This window comes from Egretta garzetta, unplaced genomic scaffold, assembly GCF_000687185.1.
Source record: "Egretta garzetta isolate BGI_Z169 unplaced genomic scaffold, ASM68718v1 scaffold858, whole genome shotgun sequence".
Taxonomy (NCBI): Eukaryota; Metazoa; Chordata; class Aves; order Pelecaniformes; family Ardeidae; genus Egretta; species Egretta garzetta.
Genome location: NW_009260590.1, coordinates 294,568 through 314,917, shown reverse-complemented (window position 1 = coordinate 314,917; position 20,350 = coordinate 294,568). Strand labels below are relative to the sequence as shown.

General features: G+C 40.4%; 1 protein-coding gene across 1 annotated transcript in view; it reads right to left on the bottom strand.

Annotated features, from left to right (window-relative positions):
• Positions 1 to 20,350, bottom strand: part of LOC104131459 (protein kinase C eta type) — a gene marked incomplete at its 3' end in the record, with an annotated part of 143,989 nt that overhangs the window by 71,845 nt on the left and 51,794 nt on the right. The window lies entirely within an intron of this gene.

Here is a 20,350-nt window from a genome sequence, read left to right as displayed (position 1 = left end):
ATTTATTTCTCCTATAAAATTATATAATGTGGTTTTGACTAATATGATAATTTCTGATGTATGTGTCTGTACAGCTCTGCCTATAAAACATTTTAGGACCCTTGTGCACAAGATTTGTTCTGATATAGGTGGATTACACATGAACAAGCAGCACAATGAATACATACTCACACGCTCCCCAAAACCCCCATGGGTTGGTAGATATCAAAACCAGAACCTGAAATTCCCTTTTGGAAGCCTTACATGCGTGCTTGAAGCTCTCCCCCTGCGTTCAGATCGACTGATTTACAAAATGAATAGCAGATGAATGGCTGTCATTTCCCTGCTGATTTTGACAGTGGCTGCACCCTTGTGGCAATCAATGTGTTTTAATGGAAAACACCATGTTTTTCAACTGGATTGCGTAGCTATGTTTTGGCATTCTCTTTATGACAGAGAATTATTTGTTACTGAATCCTTAATGGCCCGTAGCATCAACTTCATTCTAATTACCAAGGCAGCCAAGTAATAGTTTTCTCCATTTACAGATATTTGTAAGACTATAACCAGAAAGAAAGCCATGAGAGACTAGGCCAGTAAACAGTGCAGTTTGCTGACTAGTGTTTGTTTTATAACCTTTGGCACATCTTGATATGTACATAATAATAGTTCTTAACCCATAAATAATATTTTACAGAGGTCACACTATAGTTATTTAAGTTCAGGGGTTTATTTCCCAGAACACTAAGTAGCTGTGAATGAATTATGTTTAGTCTGATCTGCCACAGAAGGGTCATAAACTTATAAGTTGTAGCAAACCATGGAATATTACTCCTGTATGTCAGGCAAACTGTAAATGTAAAAGAATAATGCTTGATAAGGGGAAAGTCTTTTTATTTTGTTAAAGTAATAATTCATGTTAACTTAAGTGACAATTTGGGCAATCTCTCCACATACAGCTTGTGAATTCTGATGGCTACAGGGGACTCCCTCTGCATGTCTGCAAGGCTACAAACTCCATTCTGAGCAGACAATCTTTTTCTTTCTTGGCTCCCTTTGGTTTACAGCATCCCAGAATCCACAGGAGGCAATGAGAGAAACTTTTGTGCCTTTGCATAGGGCTAATAAAAAAAGGTGCCATTAAACATTACCGATAGCCTGTTCAACTGCAACAGACTTGGACAAAGAGAAGGATACTACCTCATTTATTACATCTGATAAACAAATAAGGGACAGGGAGGGAGAAGAACTAAGCTGCTGATCATCAGGTAGGGACTTCGATCGCTTCAGAAGCTGCTTGGGGTCACCTGACAAGGGAAGGTACAGCAGAAAGCAGTGGCGGGGAATTGAAAATGAAGAGAGCAAAGGGACTGCATGTTCTGGGAAAGACGCCACGTGCAGAAAACAGGAGATGGGGGCTTGCTTTTATAACAGAAGGATATTTGTTAATTGCAAGACCAGCTGAGATAAAGAAATCCCACCAGAGAAGAGCTGAAAAGGTTCCCAAGTCCTGAAGAGAAGACATCGGCAGTAAGAGTGAGAAAGAGCCAGACCTGCAAGAACTCTGCCTTGATCCCAAAGAACACACAAAACCGAGGCAAGCAGGGAAGTGCATCTGAGTCTGTATGGTTTTGGTGTTGATTATAGTGAAGACTTCAAAGCAACAACTGAATTTAGAACCTGGTGCAAAACCTGAGTTTCTGTGTGCATCCACCATCCCTTGTCCCCAAAGCAGTGAACTGCAAGGTTAGAGCCCTAGGAAAGGGCAGGTTTAGGCAAGGAGAAAGAAAAACACTGGTCCTGAGGCTGTTCAGGTTCTGGACCAGTTACTCCTATTTCAGGGAAGAGGTAACAGATCCTGCACTGGGGTTACACCCAGGACAGAGCTCCCACTGATGAAAGGACGCAGGAGAGCCAGCTCACTGCATACAGGCCCGCACTCACAGTCCCAGCAGCCGCTTGCACACAGGAGTCCATACCACGCTTCCCTTCCCCGGGGCCTGCCCTGTCTCCCCTGTGGCAGCTACAGCACCGTGCTGACCCCAACTTTTTGTTACCAGATGAACTGGAGAAACTAAGGGCTCTTAAGAATCTGAAAAGTTTCATGAGTGACCTTTAAGGGATTCCTTACTGAGGTGGCGACAACTTCCCGAAACAGAAATAAAGTTATCAACCAAGAGGATCAATAATGAAGATCAGATCATTCTGGTTCTCCAACCAACTGCTTTGCTCCCACTGACTGCAGGGGGCCTTGCTGTGAAATTCTAGCCGGCCTGGAGACTTTTAAGAAGAGGAGATAAATAAAAAGAAAGCAAAAAGTCACCAGCTGCATTTTTCAAGTTTGCACTCCTAGTGCTGGATGCCTAAATCCAGGATTAGCTGTTGCAAGCGCGCTGTGGTGTGGTGAGACAGGACCTAGTTCACCACCCAGCTGAGTCCTCTGTTATTTGCAAGTTGTGTTAATGTTCTGGGGCTTCCTTCTATGCAAAATCAGCCCTGTCTAGATGAATACTTGCATACCGGTGGGGGAGATTTTTAAAGTAAAAATATGACTGAATTGTTGAGTTCCCACTGAAAGCCAGCAGGAGATGCATGCCTAACTTGTTGATTTGCCTTGAAAAACTCCAATGAATATTACTTTGAAATCCATTAACTATTAAAAAAAAAAACCAAACTTGACTTTAAGAATTTTAAGAACAAATTATTTCTTCTGTGTGTAACCTTTGAGGGAGCTTTGTAGAACTCATAAAAACAAGTCTCTTAAGTGTTCTGACCTTAGTGCAAGTATTCCAATTCATAGGCATTTTCTTATGATGCTGAATTTAAAATGAATTGTAATTTGTGGGCATGAGGGTCTGAAATGAAGGGCTTCTGTGAACTGTGTAACTTGTGAAACCTGGTTTCCTGTGGCTGTCTCTCATGCTTGGATCATCCTGTGTCTAATACAGCATGAACTCCAGCAGAGGCTTCTCCTCCTCTTGGGGTCTTTCAGTATGACTGTTTCTCACGTATGCCCCATTTCTATTAATACAGCAGAGGCGGTGCTGTGGCCTTTCTCTTGGCGGGGGCATTCATTTACATCTTTCTCTTTTACACAGACACCTGCTTCCATAAAACCTGTAGGAATCCTCTCTGAATCCTTACTTTGAATCTTCTTCCTGTTTGTCTGATTTAGTTGAAATTCCCTAAAAACCTCAAAACTTTTCTTGGGTAAATGGAAGCCAAGAATACAAGTGTGGGAAAATTGTGATTTATTAGGTAATTTTGTTTGTTTCCTTATCCCTAACCATAAGGATAATTTCAGCTACATTTTATCACTGGGTTTATTTAATGTGAAATTTCAATTCAAAATAATGGGAAAATAAAATAAACTGGCTAACCATAACATCTTCTATGCCCAGAGAAGTTTAAGAAACAGAGACCTTGGGCTCCCTGTTGATCCAAACAAGCGACGTGTCACAAGGCTCCTGGCTGTGCTCTGTCACCATCCATTTCAGAGATACCAGTGTGAGGTCATGTTGTATTTTTTATTATCTGTATTCAAGCATTTGAGATTACAGCGAATAACATCACTGTTATATAAAGCATAATAATTGTTCAGTCCTTGCCACCTTCAGCCACCAGACAACAGTGGGATATAAAAAGGTTCATAGATATTTCTTAGGTAGTGAAACCTCACGAAACAATGTGGTATAAAGATTATCGGTTTTCAAGGCCTCTTTAAACATACGTGCTGTTGCCCTCGACCAGACAGAAGATACGTAGTGCCATTCCCATGTTGCTAGGGTGTATACAGTGAGTGGGACTGTGAATTTAATGCATGAAGGTCTTGCACTTGATTTCTGAGTGCAATACATTTTGTTTCATTCTGGTAAAGAGGATGTTTACAGAACAAGGCATTTTAAAACCTGACATATTTGTCTGAGCAGAAGGAAACATCAGCTTATTACTTACTCACTACATTGTATTTTTTCAATGCTTTGAATAAACAGATGATGCCCTCAAGGATGCTGTTGTGCTAAGCAATGTACAAGTAAAGAATGAAGAACAGTTGTCTTCTCCCATGAGGTCTCATGCCCATGCCTAGTTCTGTTAACCACATGGGAAGTTCAGCATCTGGGCCCATAGGCACATTTGTGACCATCAGTTCCCTGCTGCCTATGCCTACCTGTGTTTTTCACAGAAGACAGCACTTTAAGCTGCGGTTTTCCGTGCCTGCACTTTTTGGTGAATTGAAAACCTCTACTGGTGTCACTGGAATTCCTGAGATAAGCTTAGTCAAGCAAGCAAAGTCAATAGCTGTTGGTTGCCTAAATGAAACTGGAGGTGTCCTTTTGAAAATCCTAGCCCTGGAATTTTAGGTGTACCTGAAATACAAAATTAGACTCTTTCTGCCGCTATTACTAAACACAATATATGATAATTCATTTAAGATCCTGTATTTATCCTTTCTAGACATGAATCATTTCCTAACACCACAAAGCATCACTCAAGCACCATTCTTTGCTCCCTATAATTTACAGTGTAGTCAACCTTGACTAATCATCCTAATTATGTCTGGTACTTAGGACTGCAGCACATCCCCCTCCCCCCAAATACACACACACGCAACATTAGCAATACTTTGATGTATTTTTGCTGTTTTCTTCACAGCTTTCAAAAGTGGCATTTCTAAATTACTGAGATCATTATTTATTAATTATAAGAGTGCCTAAAAATTCCAAATACCATTTTTCAAACAGAATGCAGATAGATAGCGAGAGATGTAAAAGCCCCGGAGATGAAAGGCCCAGAGGCGCAATCAAGTTACAGCAGTTTAAATTACCACAGGTCAACAAAAACACAGCTACGGAGCATGTGCCTATTGTTAGTCTGTTGCAGATAAGACATGAAGTGCATTAACTCAAACCTCTTTTACCGAGATATAAGAGAACATGCTTTACCTTGCTTTTGTTGCAGGTTAAAAGCATGGCTCCAGTTAGGAAGTACTGCTTAGGTGTGATGTTCAGCCCGGGTAGCTCCCTAGGGCACCTGAGCCCCATGGCACTCCCCGTATCACCCAGGCAAGGGTGCAATCATCCCTGCAGACCATGGTTGTATGGGGTACTGCGAAGCACAAGGCCCAACGCATGTGCTTCCTACAACCCTCTGCAAAAAGGGCAGATTAATAGATAATTAACATGTATTGACTTGTCTTGTGGTGCTTATAAAATGTGGTTTGCATTATGTTTTTGTAACAGTTGGCTAGCAAGCCTTGACCTGCAAGGGTTAGCATGAATACCTGCACAGCTGGAGCCTTCAGTGGCCAATCGCAGTCCCGCTCTCATCATTTCCCAGTTTTATAAATGTAAATATTGGAGCTCTTGTTTAAACCTTCAGAACCTAAACATGTCATCACTATTAATAACATATGTTATAAGACACCACATGCTGGCAAAATAACCTGCGGTAAATGACACCAAAAATATTGAAAAGCTTAGCATAAAATTGAAACTCGTTAATGGTACACTGTGCAGTTTGGCATACAACTACAGGCAAGAATTCCACACAATGGGACTGTGTGAGTGCTAACAGCAGGCTCCCACAAGATAAAATAAACTTGTTTTATGGACATGAGGAATTGATTTTTAATGAGATTCTGCTCGGCCGTAACATCATCCTGGGAGGGTGAACTGGTTTTCCCCTTGCCTCTGGTGCAAAATTATAGTTTGCAGAATAAAGACACATTTAAATTAGGCCTATGGATTTGCACCTTCATCATATTAAGTGAAAAGTAGGTGTTATCCCAGGTCTGAGCATAAAATGGTTGTTAAAATGCCTACAAAAAAGATTCCTCTTCCCCACATTACCTATCTGTACATGGGATAGGGAGGTCAGCCCACAGGCAGAACACACACTCCTCGAGTTCTTAAGAAGATAATTTATCTCACAGGATTATTTCCTGAGGACAGAAGATTAGTAAAAAAAGGGATAAATCTCTCGTCAGAGAAGCTGAGTACAGGCATTTGAATTTATCTTTTCATGGTGAGGTCTCTCTCAACTGTCTGTTAAGAAAACATTCCAATATAAAGATGTTATCAAACTTGCAGTTTGATGTCAAATCACTGACACATTCAGTCCCAGAAAGAAAGGACTGTCCCCTTGCTGCCTATTCACATTTGACTATCTTTCCTATTCATACCATCAATTATAACAAATAGTAAACCCCCCTCTTTGAACCCCAGAAAGAAAGCCAAACAGATGGAAAGTGCCTTGTAACCAGGCAGCACTTGGGGAAAAACAGAATACAAAAGCAAGAGCAGCTATTAAGCCTCTTCAGCTTTAAACTCAAAACATTTTCTTTACAAAGAAATCACAGTTTTGCTTCGCAAATCAATGTCACTTGGCCCTGAACGAGCTGAGCTGCACAGTGTTGTTGCTTTTCTTTCCTCTCTGCTGTTATGGTTTGCACTGTTTGTGTGCAATCATTGGCTTTTAATTGCCTTCTATTGCCTATTTCATTTGTCAATAAATAGAAAGTGCAGACCTATCACCAAAGGCCTTACATCTGTTTCTCATACGTCTTAGCCACCCATGGTGCCTTAAGCTAAAGCTATCCCCTACTGCTAACCAGGCTACCAGTTTATTAGGGTTTTTTTTCCCTGCCCTTTTAAAAAGATGAAAGTTCCTAAAAGCTTTTTTTTGTGCAAGTGATGGCTGAAGTTAATGAAGTAAGCATCTGTTAGGTGAGAGAAGGTCACCCTGGGGTTGGGCACCTCCCAGTGGTGGAACTGGCATTAACCCCGCGATTAGTATGTGATGACAACACCTTAAAGATAATTACTTGACAATGAGTTGAGAGCCTGTTAACCCCTTTAACACCTTATAGTTTATGATTATAATGAAACACGTCGGGACAAAACAAAATAGATCTAGTTTTCCTTGAGTGATTTACCATTTTTTTGGTGTTTTGATTATCATTTTCGTGACCTTCTCCCAAAGAAAGAAACAGCTGCCAGCAGCCCAGAGCATGTTTCTTTATCTTCATCAACCAGGGCTGAAATGCAGCACCAGCTTTCTGCCCATTTTTCTCCACTATGAGGTTAAAGACTCTTTGGTCTGGGGTAGGAGCCATTGCTGGGGTAGACACATGAGAACAGAAATATGTAAGTTAATGGTATTTCTCATGCAACTGAAGGCTAAAATGTCAAGTTACATTTTTTTCAGGTGGTGTTTCACACTGATGTGGACATGCCCCTGCAATTTTAATGGAGGGCATTGGATTTGACTCACCTGAGTGTTAGAACAGGGCTCAGGCTTTCCCCAGAAAAAAAGGGCTGCTTAGCAGAACGAGAGATAGGCTGTTATAAACTAAGTGGTAAGAAAGGCAGGATCAGGCCCCATCTCCATTTGATGGAAGCAAACAGGAAACAGCACCGATCATGGGTGTGGGGAGAGGAGGAGGAAGCAAATGGAGAACAACTGGCAGTCTGCTGTGATTTATATACATTGGCATTTCCCATCTTCATTCATTCACTCAGTGTGTTTAATCACGACAGGAGAGCTCAAATTAATTATGACTGGCAGGAGCTCAAGAAATTTGGCAATAGCAAAAGAAAACAAATCTGTGCACAGCATTCAAGAGAAGCCTGTCTTGAGATTAAAATGAAAATGCCCTTTAATTTGAAAAGATGTATTTCTTGTTTCCCTCTTCTTTTTTACTTTCTAGTTCAATGTGTACAGGCAGTCCCGCTGAGAAAATTTTACGAGAACGTGTCTTTGCACCATTTTTTTGACACAGACGGAGAACAAGGACTGGTCTTCCTTTCATTAGGTTTATCACAGGACTCTTACTGATTTCATCGGGCTTTAAGTTTGGTATGTACCCAAATACACGGCTATCTAAGCTATTCTGTAAACTTTCTGAAATGTGTCCATCATTAACAGTTACCAGGGTACTAGGATGCACAACAGTTCCACACAGTTCTCATTTCTCCTGTGCCTCCCATTTCAGTCCTTTAAAGTGCTTTAAAAACATCAGTAAATTAAGTTCCATTGTGGCTAACCTTCCCTGGAGAGACTTTTATTCCCAGGTGACAGGCAAGGCAAGGCTTGCAAAGGATCCCCGCAGCAGTTACAACCCAGACCTCCTGGCTCCCAGCCTTGTGCTTTACTGCTAATTAAATACATCTAGCTTAATGCAGAAAACGTAGACAGTTTTGTTATGCTTTTTAGATTTAAAGGCAATATACGGATTCAGCACTGTATCGAATGTCCATAAATTCAAAAATAAAGTACTTCCAGCAATTTCTAAGTCCCTTATTCACTAGCTTGTACTACTGGGTAGTACCAAGCTTAAGGAAAACTTGCTATCATGTACCTTAACAGAATTCTAGGAATAGCAAAACTGTCCTTCTCCAAAAGTCAGGACTATATTATCCAAAACTGATTAATCTCTCTGATGTTATGGCCATCAGTTCTTTTACCAGTGAAAAGAGCTCATAATAATTTAATCTAAAACAGTTAGCAAATGTAATCTGCTATTGTAGGTAGATGTGTCATAAAATCAGAATTCCTGGAACACATCATTCATTTTTTGCATCTTGATTATTAAATGTGATTCAAGGTTAATTAATCAATCCCCTCCATGATACAGCAGAAAAATATGCTTAAAATGCCATACAGAATCTTTTGCCTGAGAGGTACTGCACTCATTGGTCTTTAGATGTACTGGTCCCTCTTCCTGCAACCCTTAAATGCACGGTAAGTCACAATGTTAAGTACAGAATTATTTGTCTGACTATGAATTTCAAAAATACAGCTCATAATTAATGATGGAATTAAAAGGACAACTTTATTGACTGAAACACCAGCTAGTATTAAAAGGCTTGGCTCCATTGGCTTCAGAAGAGCTACAGAACTCTATGCCAACTTAGGATCTGTCCTTATCTCTACAAAATCTTTTTTAGCCAGTTATTTCCTTTATCCATTTTCAAACTACTTTAGAACATTGCTGTGGGGAACCCATCTGAAATAGCTGCACAATCCTGTTGAATTCAGCTCTTACCTGCCTTTCTTGCTATCTCATCAAAAATGATGAAGACTCATGCTGATTTCAGCACATATGAATCCAGAAAGCACACAACTTGGACAGGTAGCTTGGAAACTGGAGCTATGCAAAAGTCTTAAGAATAGTTAGATGTGGAAGAAGTGGAATTATCAAGGAATGGTGCTCTTTTTTAATACAATTCACAATTTCTTTCAAAGATGCTTACAGCACTGTTGCCACCACCCTGCTCTCTTGTCAGCTGCTGCCTCCTGGGGGGGGATGTGTGTGTGTCAATTCAGCTCACTTTCCAGCTGGATTTGCATTAACCCAGCAAAATTGGAACAGCTGGTTTGGTTTTGTTGATCACAAAGTATTTCCTTAAGAATTTTCAAGCCATATAGTAAGGTGTCCAGGCATTTTCAGCCCTCAGTGAGAAAAATTTGTCAATGTACAAGGATTTGCATATTAGGTATTTCACCCCACCATCTAATCTCACAAAGACGACAAACCAAAGCATATAGGCTGTATAGGTTAGGTATTTCAATGGAGCAACAGTACGTTACCCATGTCTTATAACCAGTAAGGACTAGTATGAGCTGAACATTTTGACAGACATTATTATTACTACTTAGTTTCACAACGTTGTTCTACAGAGGTGTGACCACAGCCAAAATGTGAAACCATGCAATGGCTAATGTCATCAGCAGCTTCTGTGACAGCATTCTTACTAACCAGCAATGCTCTCCCAGACTGGAGAGAAGCAGGAACAGGATGGACATGCACCTCTTGTTGTTCAGCCATGAAACCCACTTGACTGGCTCAGCAAAATCATCACTGCTTAAGCAAATGTCTTCAAATGAAGAGGTTACCAGCATTAAGTCATTTGAAAAAAAGAAGATCTCTGATGAGCAGCACTGCAGATGGAGAAACTTTCCATTGGTATAGAACTAAATAAATATTCCTCTCTCAATGTCAGCAAAATGCCTCCGCCAGGACAGCCAAGAAAAAGAAGGAAACCAGCGTGGGAGCCAGCACACAACCTTGTTTGGGGCTGCTTGAGACAGGAATGGAGTCTGATATGTTGCCATTTTCCATACACTGGCCATCACGGAAAAATAAAGTGACAGAAATAAACTTTGTGGGACTTCAAAAAGATGAACAAAATTTTCCAGGCCCCCTCATGATTTTACAGTTTTAAAATCTATTGCTAGATCAACCAACAAATTTGCTCCCAAGCCCTTTTCTTGAAGTTGACAGAGATTCTATCTATAAAGCATGACCAGACCTAAATCCACTAAAACTTAGGGAAATGTTGAGACCATGAGCAGATATTTTCAGTAACAGAGACAAGGAAAATGCCAGGAGAATTGTCATAGTTTGCTTTGTCACCTTTATGTTTAGAGAAGCTTATACAAGTTGCAAGCCTGTGTCATTGACTTTTGCTTTCAGATAAATGCTAAAGGTTTAAGCAAGCTTCCCTCTAGAAGAGTAATCACATGCCTCCAAAGAGCACTTGTCCTTAGGTTTACTTAATAGCAGCCTATGTTTGTCATGTCCCATACCACATAGTTATCTGAGGCCTGTTTTTCAGGCCAGCCGTGTCACTGGGACTCCACCATGTCTTATTAGTACTGCTGCTGGTCTGCCCATGAATGCCAGCTTTGAGAGGTGTCCCTGTTTATACAGCAGCTGGTATCTGTTCTGAAGGGTCTTCCAGCATCCACAGCTCACAGGCACACTCAGTAGCAAGTAACACCAATCATGTCGTTTACTCTGACCCAAGTTGTCTAATTTATTCCAAATTATAAAGGTAAGTGACTTAAGAATCATCAAGCCTTAACAATCTTCTTTTCATATGGAAGTTTCTGTGGATAAAGGGTCTGCTTCTGCCCAGGTCAGACTAATTTTTTATAGTTTAAGGGCAGGAAGGGACTTAGGTAGCGTGCTGCCTCAAGAGGGACAGACCTGTCCAAGGGCCACTGGGCATGGGAGACTGGAAGTTATAAAAAGAATCTCTTACCACCCCTTTTAGGGAAGGACAGATACTGGCTTCATCTTCTGGAGGAGAAGACAAGGGGATTTGTCCTAGAATTAGAAGGCTCTGAGTGAAGAGCATGTGAGAGGGGTGAGGAAAATTAAAAAAGCAAATATGCAAGTGTTTATTTTTTTTTTAAAGCTATATATTTGTCTCAGAAGCTGATGTAGATTAGTGCCATTATTAATTAACACAATTTGAAAACTTTATTTGGTAATTGTCTGTGTTTCAGATATTATGTGCCTCTGAAAATATGACCTCTAAGACTAGGGAACATAAAAGCTTGGAGCTCTGCAGAGAATATTCATACTAACTGGAGTGCCTTTGGGGCTTTGTGGAAGTTTCAAGTGGACAATAAGGTCCATTTTTGCAAAAGAGAACAGAGAAAAGGCACCTTGGGAAGCTGGATAGAGGAGGACTGAGATCATGTTGTGCCCAATCCATACCAAGGGAAGATTATGGATAAGCAGGCCTTGTGTGGTGAGACCCACACAGTTGTGCGTCCAGCTGGAGAAACTCTACTGGGGCCATGTGACATGCAATGTTCCATTTTTGTTAACATCTGTGTGGTCTAATTTTCTATTACTGTCAGCAAGTTATTTCTAAGAGTGCCAGGTTATTTTGTCCATAAACATTGTCCCCATCACACATTTCTAATTTTAACCCTATTTGTCTCCAGTTGATTTACATTTGGCCAGAAGCAAATTACCTATTGGAAGCATTTATTGAAAATTAATTAGGTGGCTAAAATACCTCCAGCAGATTCTGTTAACAGTGTCTGTTCCTTGTGGTTCTCCAGAATTCAGTGTTTTCCAGTTAAAACACCTAGCAATTAAAAAAAATCCATAAAGCAAATGATATAATTAGTTCCAGAATGGAACTTAGTCTCTTTGAAATCAGATGCTTTCTTTCTAAGGCTACAGTGCCATACAATAGCAAGGGGTTTATAGTGCCAGGGGACTTTTGATAGAGCAGAGAGTAAGCACTTACAATAGCTAAGTCACTGTATGAAGCAAAATGAAGGTGTCCTTGCTAGCTTAAAATCGGCCAGGCATACAGGATAACTGTGCAAATACCAAAGTGGAGAACAGGAGAGAAGACAAGATGTATGAAGTGAGATTAAAAGGAAAAATACAGGATTAAATCAGAGGCAATCACAGCACCCAAGAATATGGAAAAACACACTGCATCTCTCTAAAGAAAAGCCAGGATGTTAACATGATTTACTGCAAATAGTTCCACAACATTAAAATGAGTTTTTATTTTCTGTGTGTGCTGCTTCAAAGAACAACTCTGTGGGCTCATAAAAATGCAGAGAACAAATAGGGGCCTCTAAGACCAATTTATATGCCATGCCCACTGTGCACTGAGACACATATAATCTGTAAAATGTCAGCTTCAAAGTTCCACAGAGATTGGTGTTAACCCTGACCCCCGACCTTGCCGACTCTAGCTGGGCCCTCATGCTCTCTTAGCCAGCTGTTTTAGATAAATGTGCTCCATTTTTAAAGAGATTGTCTCAGAGTTTTACGTGAATAGTAGTAATATTATTAACTCTCGCTGAAAAAACCACCTTAACCGAGAGTCTTTACAGATGGGCCAATCAAAGTCTTACCCCATGCAGAGAGTGGTGGGTTAATAAATATGTCATTGGACTGAAAATATTTAAACAACACCGGGAGAAAAGAGCAAGGCATACGACAAAAGGAAAGCATATTAGCACTGTTTCCTGTCAAAATACACAGAGGAAGCACTTTACTTTGACCATTTTCCTCATAAAGAGACACGGTAGGCCAAAACAAACAAAGCTAAGGAATCTGGTTTATCCCACTGTTGGATACCGAGGACTATCAACTGAAATGAAGTAAGGTTGAGTGACCAAAACCAGGTTCTCCTTGACAAGACTGTTAATTGAACATATCAGCGAAGGTAGTCACACGAACTGTGGCCCAAATTGATCAATACTGCCATTTTATAAGGCCTTGTATATGTTTTTCATATTTGACTTTATGTATCTCTCCAAAGGTAGGTGGGGGATTAGCCACTCATGGTCTATCGGAAATCCAAAAGTATGATGTAGCCTGCTGGTTTGGCGAACCATGGGCAAAGTCTAAATCATCCTCTTGGAAGGAAAATGTCGAAGTTCAAGGGCAGACAGTATATTTTAGACAACAAAGCAGCAGCTGGTGTCCACTCATAATAAATAAAAATATGTTTGGGTCAGAAATACAAGTCAACTGGCTCCCCACTCACTGAACATGAGCCAAAGACAACTGGAGTCAAAGGGAAAGCTCTGAATGATTTCACGAGGTTTTGACTCAGACCCACTGTGAATCAAGGCCTACTTTTCATGTAGATAGGGTGAGACTATATCCACAGATTTCCACAGAACTTGGGTCTGGCTCTTCAGCATTGCATTCAGAAACCACCCACCCTTCTTTTTTTTGCTACTGATATGTTCAAAAACTTTGTGAATAGATAGAAGAATAAAATGTAACTCCTCAAAAGCCACAACAAACAGAAAAATACTGCATATAAGTTAATAAAATAGAATATTTAGAAATATTCCTGTTCTTTAATAAATATTTCATTTCAAGCCACTGTTTAAAACATTGCAGCCAAATTGTTTTCACACTATTTACTTTCAGGGACCACAGTACAAACCAATCTTCTCTGTGCCTCCAAGCCCTCATTATAGTCTTTCTGGGTTAGCAGATAACCATAACGTTGAGAAATCAAATACACAACTGTCAGAACATGGAAAGTCAAAACTGAAAACTCAACATTTGCTCTTCTCTTCAGTACCTCATGAGTCAGAAAAAGAAAACCTCCATATCATTGCCAGTTGTTTGGTTGTTACTCTACTACAAAGAAGAAGAATCTAATTCGCTCACATTCACAGTGCCCCACCTACAAAATTGACTCAGTTTTAAGCATCAACATGAGATTGACAAGGTGTTTGAAGAATAACTCACAATCATTCAAGCATTAGCATATTTAAACATCTGCTTTCTCAGCTATCTTTACCTTAAATTTTGAAATTTTCCAAATTTTTTGACAATGTCAATAAATTAGGCTTGACAGTTATTTTCCATGTTATTGGGTTCCTATTTTCTAAACAGAGTATAACCTCCCACTAGAAAATGCAAAACACACACATCCCTGTGGGCACAAGAAGTTGGCAGAGACACAACAAACGAAAAGGGAAAGAAACAAAGAGAGGCTTCAATAGATATAAATGCAAACAAAAATACAAATAAATACAAACAATAAATGTAATAAATAAAAAATAAATATTTAATGTTTGCTGTTAACATTATATAAACTATAATTTAATATTTAATGTAACATAAAACCATAAAATCATTTCCAACAGAGGAAACATTAGGAAGTCTGATGAAAGGACATACATGAATCCTTTACAGAGGACTGATCTGTGGCTGCTTTGCTTTTATCAGCCTTCTTTAATACATAAACTGGCTCCCTAGAAAATTTGTTTGTTTTTGAAATGTGATCTCCTTAAGTGGCATGGGAGAGAAAATGAGTTTAAATTACAGGCAAAACAAGTTTGTGAAGGTAAACATTTTGTTTTCTAAATCCCCAAAATACGTTAATAGTTTTGAGTTCTGTGAACTTCAGGAGGTTTGCCCTTCCCCACTTGAAATATTTACTTCCTGTTCCCACTTGTGTCAACAGAAATTCTGTTGACTAACAGGGAAGCAAAAAAGGACATGAACACATGAACAACCTAAATAAGAAGCACGTTTCTCAATGCTTGTTTATGGTAAAAATCCAATTCCAGTTCCTCAGGATGTTTGAACAGTATGACAAAGCCCTTGGAAAGTTGTAGATTGTCTTGATTTCAATTACAGCTCTTTCAAGGAATAAGAAGCTGTTCATCCTTGAAGCTGATCCATTTTTTTAAGCCAAATATTGTTTCTTCTAGAACCATAAACCCATCTTTGCCTCTCATTAGGATGCTATGAACTCTATGTGGAAATCAAACGGGAAGCACAGCATGGAACAGCAATAACCCTCTTTGTTTGTACACACACACCACCCCCCAATTTGTAAATTTAACTTTACATTGCTTTCTGCACCACCTCTGTACTTCACACATCCAAACCAGGGCTTTATGCTCTCTCCCTTGGCACTACTTGCTTGTTGGTAGCACTCCCATGTTACTGGTTCCCTTTGAAAACTCTCTGTGGGAAAAAAAACCCTCCTCTTGCTTACCCTCAATCTGGTCACTGCCTCTCTTGTGTTAATGGAGGCATCAGAGCCCTGTGGTTAAGGTACTGGCCTCATTTGGCAAACTTGGGCTCACATCCTCTCTCTGCCAAGGGCCTCCTGTGTGGCCTTGGGTGAACCATTAAAGGCTTAATCATAAATCATCCTTTGGTGCCCAACTCACAAACACAGATCTTCGGCACCCTGGATGCAGTGCTACTCAAGCCTATACATCTAGATTAGCACCCTCACAGTCTCTTGTTGCTGGGCATGTGTACAACAACTCCAACTGTTCAGCCACAAGGAAACATTTACCTGATCCCACATGCACAAAACATCAAGAACAGAGATGTGTGGAAAGGTGCTGCTTTTATAACTCTAGCATAGAGAAGGTGGGAACTTTCCCCACAGATGTGCTAAGCTTCACATTTTTTCCTGCCCAATTCAAGCTTCTCACCTTCCTGGAGATTTTCCTAATTACTGCACTATAGGATATTCAGAGGTAGGTCTTTTTCAGTCTCTCCTGTTTGTACAAAATAATTAAATGCTTATTGGAGCAACTGCTGCTGCCTGAGTGATTGTTTTAACCACCAAGCTAGAATAATTCACCCTCTGACGCTTCAAGCATCTATGCGCTTAGAAAAATTACTCCTTGTAACATTACGGAACTGCAGTTTTCAACAGTTTTCAATTTACAAGCCCCCTAATTTTTTTTTCCAAAAGAGGTATGTATCCTTATATAGAGAATTTAAACGAACTGACAATCAGCTTGCTTCTGTTACTTGGTTTTCATGGACCTCTTGGAGTATGCTACAGACTCCCCAAGGTACACAGACCACAGGCTGAAAAACACTGTTGCAAAGGAAAAAAAAAGCACAGGTTTAATAACATTGTCTCATTCTCCTGAGGCTTTAAGACTGCTGCCTTTATAACGCATGTTCTGCAGACCTTGGCTCTGAGAAGATGGAATATGAGACACAATCTAGATGTTCACCTGCCAAGTGAGGAAAATCCTTTCCCCTCCCAAAGAGACACAAGTATTGGCACAGGAGGTCACTAAAACCAAGTGTTCGCTGTTGTGGTGATGTGGATTCGAAAAAGACAGATGTGTGTGAAACAAGATCCTCTGTTCCATAAGATCCCACTGTACTATAAGAAAGTCCTACAGGAACTCTGGCACAAGTGGAGACTGTTGAGTTTTGAATTGCAAAAGACATGGTTTGCTCCCCTTTCCCCTCCTTGCAAACAAAAAGGAAGAGGAAGAGACACGTCCCTACCTGATGTTGATAGGAAGCACGTTTCAGCTAATCTGGAGGTATGTCTGAGCTACAGCTTGTGGTAATAAAGTCACAGCTACAATACCTGATTGTTAGAATCACCCTAAGATGTTCATGACCAGTAGGTGCTCAGCCTAAACAGGATGGAAAAAAAATGCAAATAACAAATTTGCAGACATTCTGACATCTTATTTCTCTAAGGAGCTAGAGTGGATTTTGCACTTAAAAGTTTGTTTTGTAATCACTTTATGCTCCCTTTAATCATGGGAGAGAATGAAGATGAACCACTTCCACGTCTAGTTCATCTGAATTGCTCCAGACATCTTCAATACACAATCCATGTGCCTCTCTCTCTGTGGACTATAAAGAAATGCAGAATATTAGCACAGTGTCCTCTGGACAAATGAAACCCACCCCTCACATTTAACTAGGGCTGGTTCGAACTTTCTGGTAGAATAGCAAAAATACAACGTCTTCAGCAAAGAAAACATCCATTTCTGTAATCAGCTTTGCAGACACATTTTCATTTTCCTGTTGGGAGCCTTGGATATTTAGTTTTGGTCAATATTAATTTCTGCACACATGTGAGTCACCAAAATGGGGGCTGCAGGCCAAGAACCTCAAGGCCCTGTAGGTTGCGATGAGTAGCTGGACTATGTTTCCTGTGATGGACCATGGCAGTTTTGGCAACCAGGAAAGAAAAATCCAGCTACCACTTATCTGGAGCTGGAACAAACTCCTGTAATCTGGGCTTGCATATGAAGGAGATAGGGATGAAAATGCTGAAGAGCTGGAAGCCAGATGGCTGAGGAGCAGAGACTGAGCTTATTCAAAAAGAAAGCCTCCTGGAAGCAAGCAGGGAACTGAAGCAGCTCAAGTGCCCAGTTACTGTGGTATAATCGAAATGAAATCCTGCTTCAAATCAATTACTTAAGTACTTTGCCTTGGGCAAAAAATATAGACATTTTAATCAATTCCAGTGTATTTCTGCAGCACATAGACTACAGAAGAGTAATTAAGACCATAATTAAATTTTCAGTAAAAGGCTAAAGCAGAAATATGAGGAATAATGTAGGTATTGGTGGACATTGCATTGCTGTGTTTTTCCATTGCATTGGTTACGGTAGGTGTTTGCCAGTTGGCACTAAGCAGAACAGTGGTCAGTTGTCAGACGATTACCAACCATGACATTGTCAACTTTCCTGATTTCTAACTCCAGAACAGCCTGCCTGACAGTAATTAGAGTTATGCTGTCTACAGAAGGGGAAATCCACGTGCTCATAGTTTGTCATTTTTTTCTACCTGAAGTAACACTTCTTCCCAAAATAGTATTTTGAACATGAGTTCTTCCTTAGCTACATCCCATAGCATAGTGGGAGAATGAAAGCAGTACGCTGATGGCCATAACATGAATATAACATAAAGTGGGAACAAGCAGTTCTTTGGGGGAGAGAGCTTGTCTTCTGGATTTGTGCAGCTTCAACAATGGTAAGAATAAGGACAATAAACAGACAGTAAACGGGGACAGTGAACAAGAATTAATAGCAGTGACTTAAGATCTTCCTGGCCATTCAAGATGCAAGTCCTGAAACTCTGCAGAGGTCCAGAAACATGACATCCAAACCAGAATCAGAGTGTTTTTATTGCCAGTTGTGGCTCTGAAAAACAATTATTTGGAACAGAATTGAAGATTACCAGTCCATCGCAACAGAAGCAAGAACCAAAGTTTTGTTTCTCAGTGCCAAAGAGAAAGAACCACATACAAAATACATCTGAAAACCAAGAACATTCCAGCACTTAGAAACCAGGCCTCGAAAGTTCCATTTCAACAGTAACCTGTTTTTTTCAGTAGCCAAAGCCCAGGCAGTGACACATTAACAGATTTTTAGGCCATGAGGAATCATTGTGATAACCAAATTAGATCTCCTGTATAACACAAGCACAGAACTTTTCCCTGATGCTCCCATATACAGAACAATGACATGCAATTCACCTAGGTGTCAGATGTATTTTCAGTAATGCTATTTTGCCATTTTAAAAAGTGGGGAGGGCATACAAATCTAATGAAAAGCAAGCTGGACATATAGCCAAGCTGTTAAATATTCACAGAAACCCTACCTCTTCCATGTACCAAGTTTAAGAGTCCAAGTGATGGAGGTTTAAGCATCCTTAGGCAATGCTTGTGGTGTGATTATCTCCTCAGGACTATTGTATTCTTTGCCATGACTAACCCACTATTTTTTTGCATGGTAATTTGACTTTTTTGTTAAAACTCTCACGCCTGGCTCTACAGTTGAGAGTTTGATGTAGTTGCAAAACCTCTTTGCTCTGTCTGCCCCCTTCATTATTCTTTGAAAAACAAATACCTCTTTGTGTAAGTTAGGGTTGCTGGAAAAACAAATCTTGATTTTTTGACCATTGGTTTTATATTTATTCTTCCTTTGCTAGGTATCAAACCCACTGCTTTTTTTTATAGATTATTTTATCTTTATTTCATTAAGAAAGAAAGGTTGTTCTCTCATGGTGTCTGTAGTTCAGTGTGCTTTAAAGCAGGCGCTGCCAGTGTAAAGAAAAAATTCTTGCACCCCCTCACCCCACTCCTCCCGGCCACCCACTTCTGCCTCTGCAGGAAGTGTTTGTGCAGCCTTGCAGCAATCAGATGAGGGAATGATGCTGGCTGAAAAAAGATAAGCCATGCAGTCTTATTAACCCAAACCTAATATCCAAACCCAATCATTCACACATTTTTAAGTGCGATCAGTTCACTACCCAGCTGTGTAAATGCCTGTGCCAAGAACACTCAGAGAGGAGCAATGGGCGGCCTGCAGTGAGCACAGAGGGAGAGGGGCGCTGCATTTTTCAGTGGCCAGCTTAAAGGGTCACCGAACTACACCACGTGTACCTCTGTGTGTGTGCACATGTGTTGATCAGTCTGCTATTCTCTCCCTCTCCCTGTATGGCTCTTAAATCTGTCTGGAAATCTCAACCAAACCTTACAGCAGGGCCGAGGACTCAATACATCAAGTTCCTACTTCTTACATAGACATCAGAAATGGGGAGAGATCGAAGTCAGAAACTCCTCAGAGGAGAAAAAAACACAGTGTGAGCTCACCTCTTATCAGCCGTCAGAGAATCCACATGTGCAACCACTTTAGAGACACTGATGTTATTAGACCACGCTGGAGAGGCACAGGAAGCCTGGCTTCACAAGTTCCACTGCTCCCTGAGCAACTTGTTAGATTTACTAGCTTTTCTTCAACTGTTTTGGGGTCTCCAAAGAATCTGCAATGCTGACTGTACAAGAACAACTCACTCTGGCACTGGCAAGTAATTAGAAGGAAAAGAACCAGAACAGCCATTAAAACAGTCCAGGCAACTTTTGATCCAGGACCCTTAAAAAAAAAAAAGAGAGAGAGAGAGAGAGAGAGAGAGAAGAAAAAAGACTTAAACTAAGTTTCAGCATGTAGGAGGAGAAACACTTCCCAGTCTGCCACACACACACCCTGTCCCCCATCTCAGGTTTGGTCCTAGGGGGCTTGGAAAAATGTTAATACCCTTTTCAGCGTTAGGCTGAGTTTCACCATTGTGTAGACTTTCAAATTCATAGCAAAGCATGGCCTGTCCTAGGGCTGGACAACTACTTAGCAAGGAGCTTTTCACCCTGAATAAAACTAGTGGCAAGAGTTTCTTACCCTTCACAACCATTCTATGCATCAACAGGAACAAATGAAACCCTCTTTGAGGAAGGCCAGAACTAACACAAAAATGTCACCTGCCTCTTTCTGTAAACATACACTATGA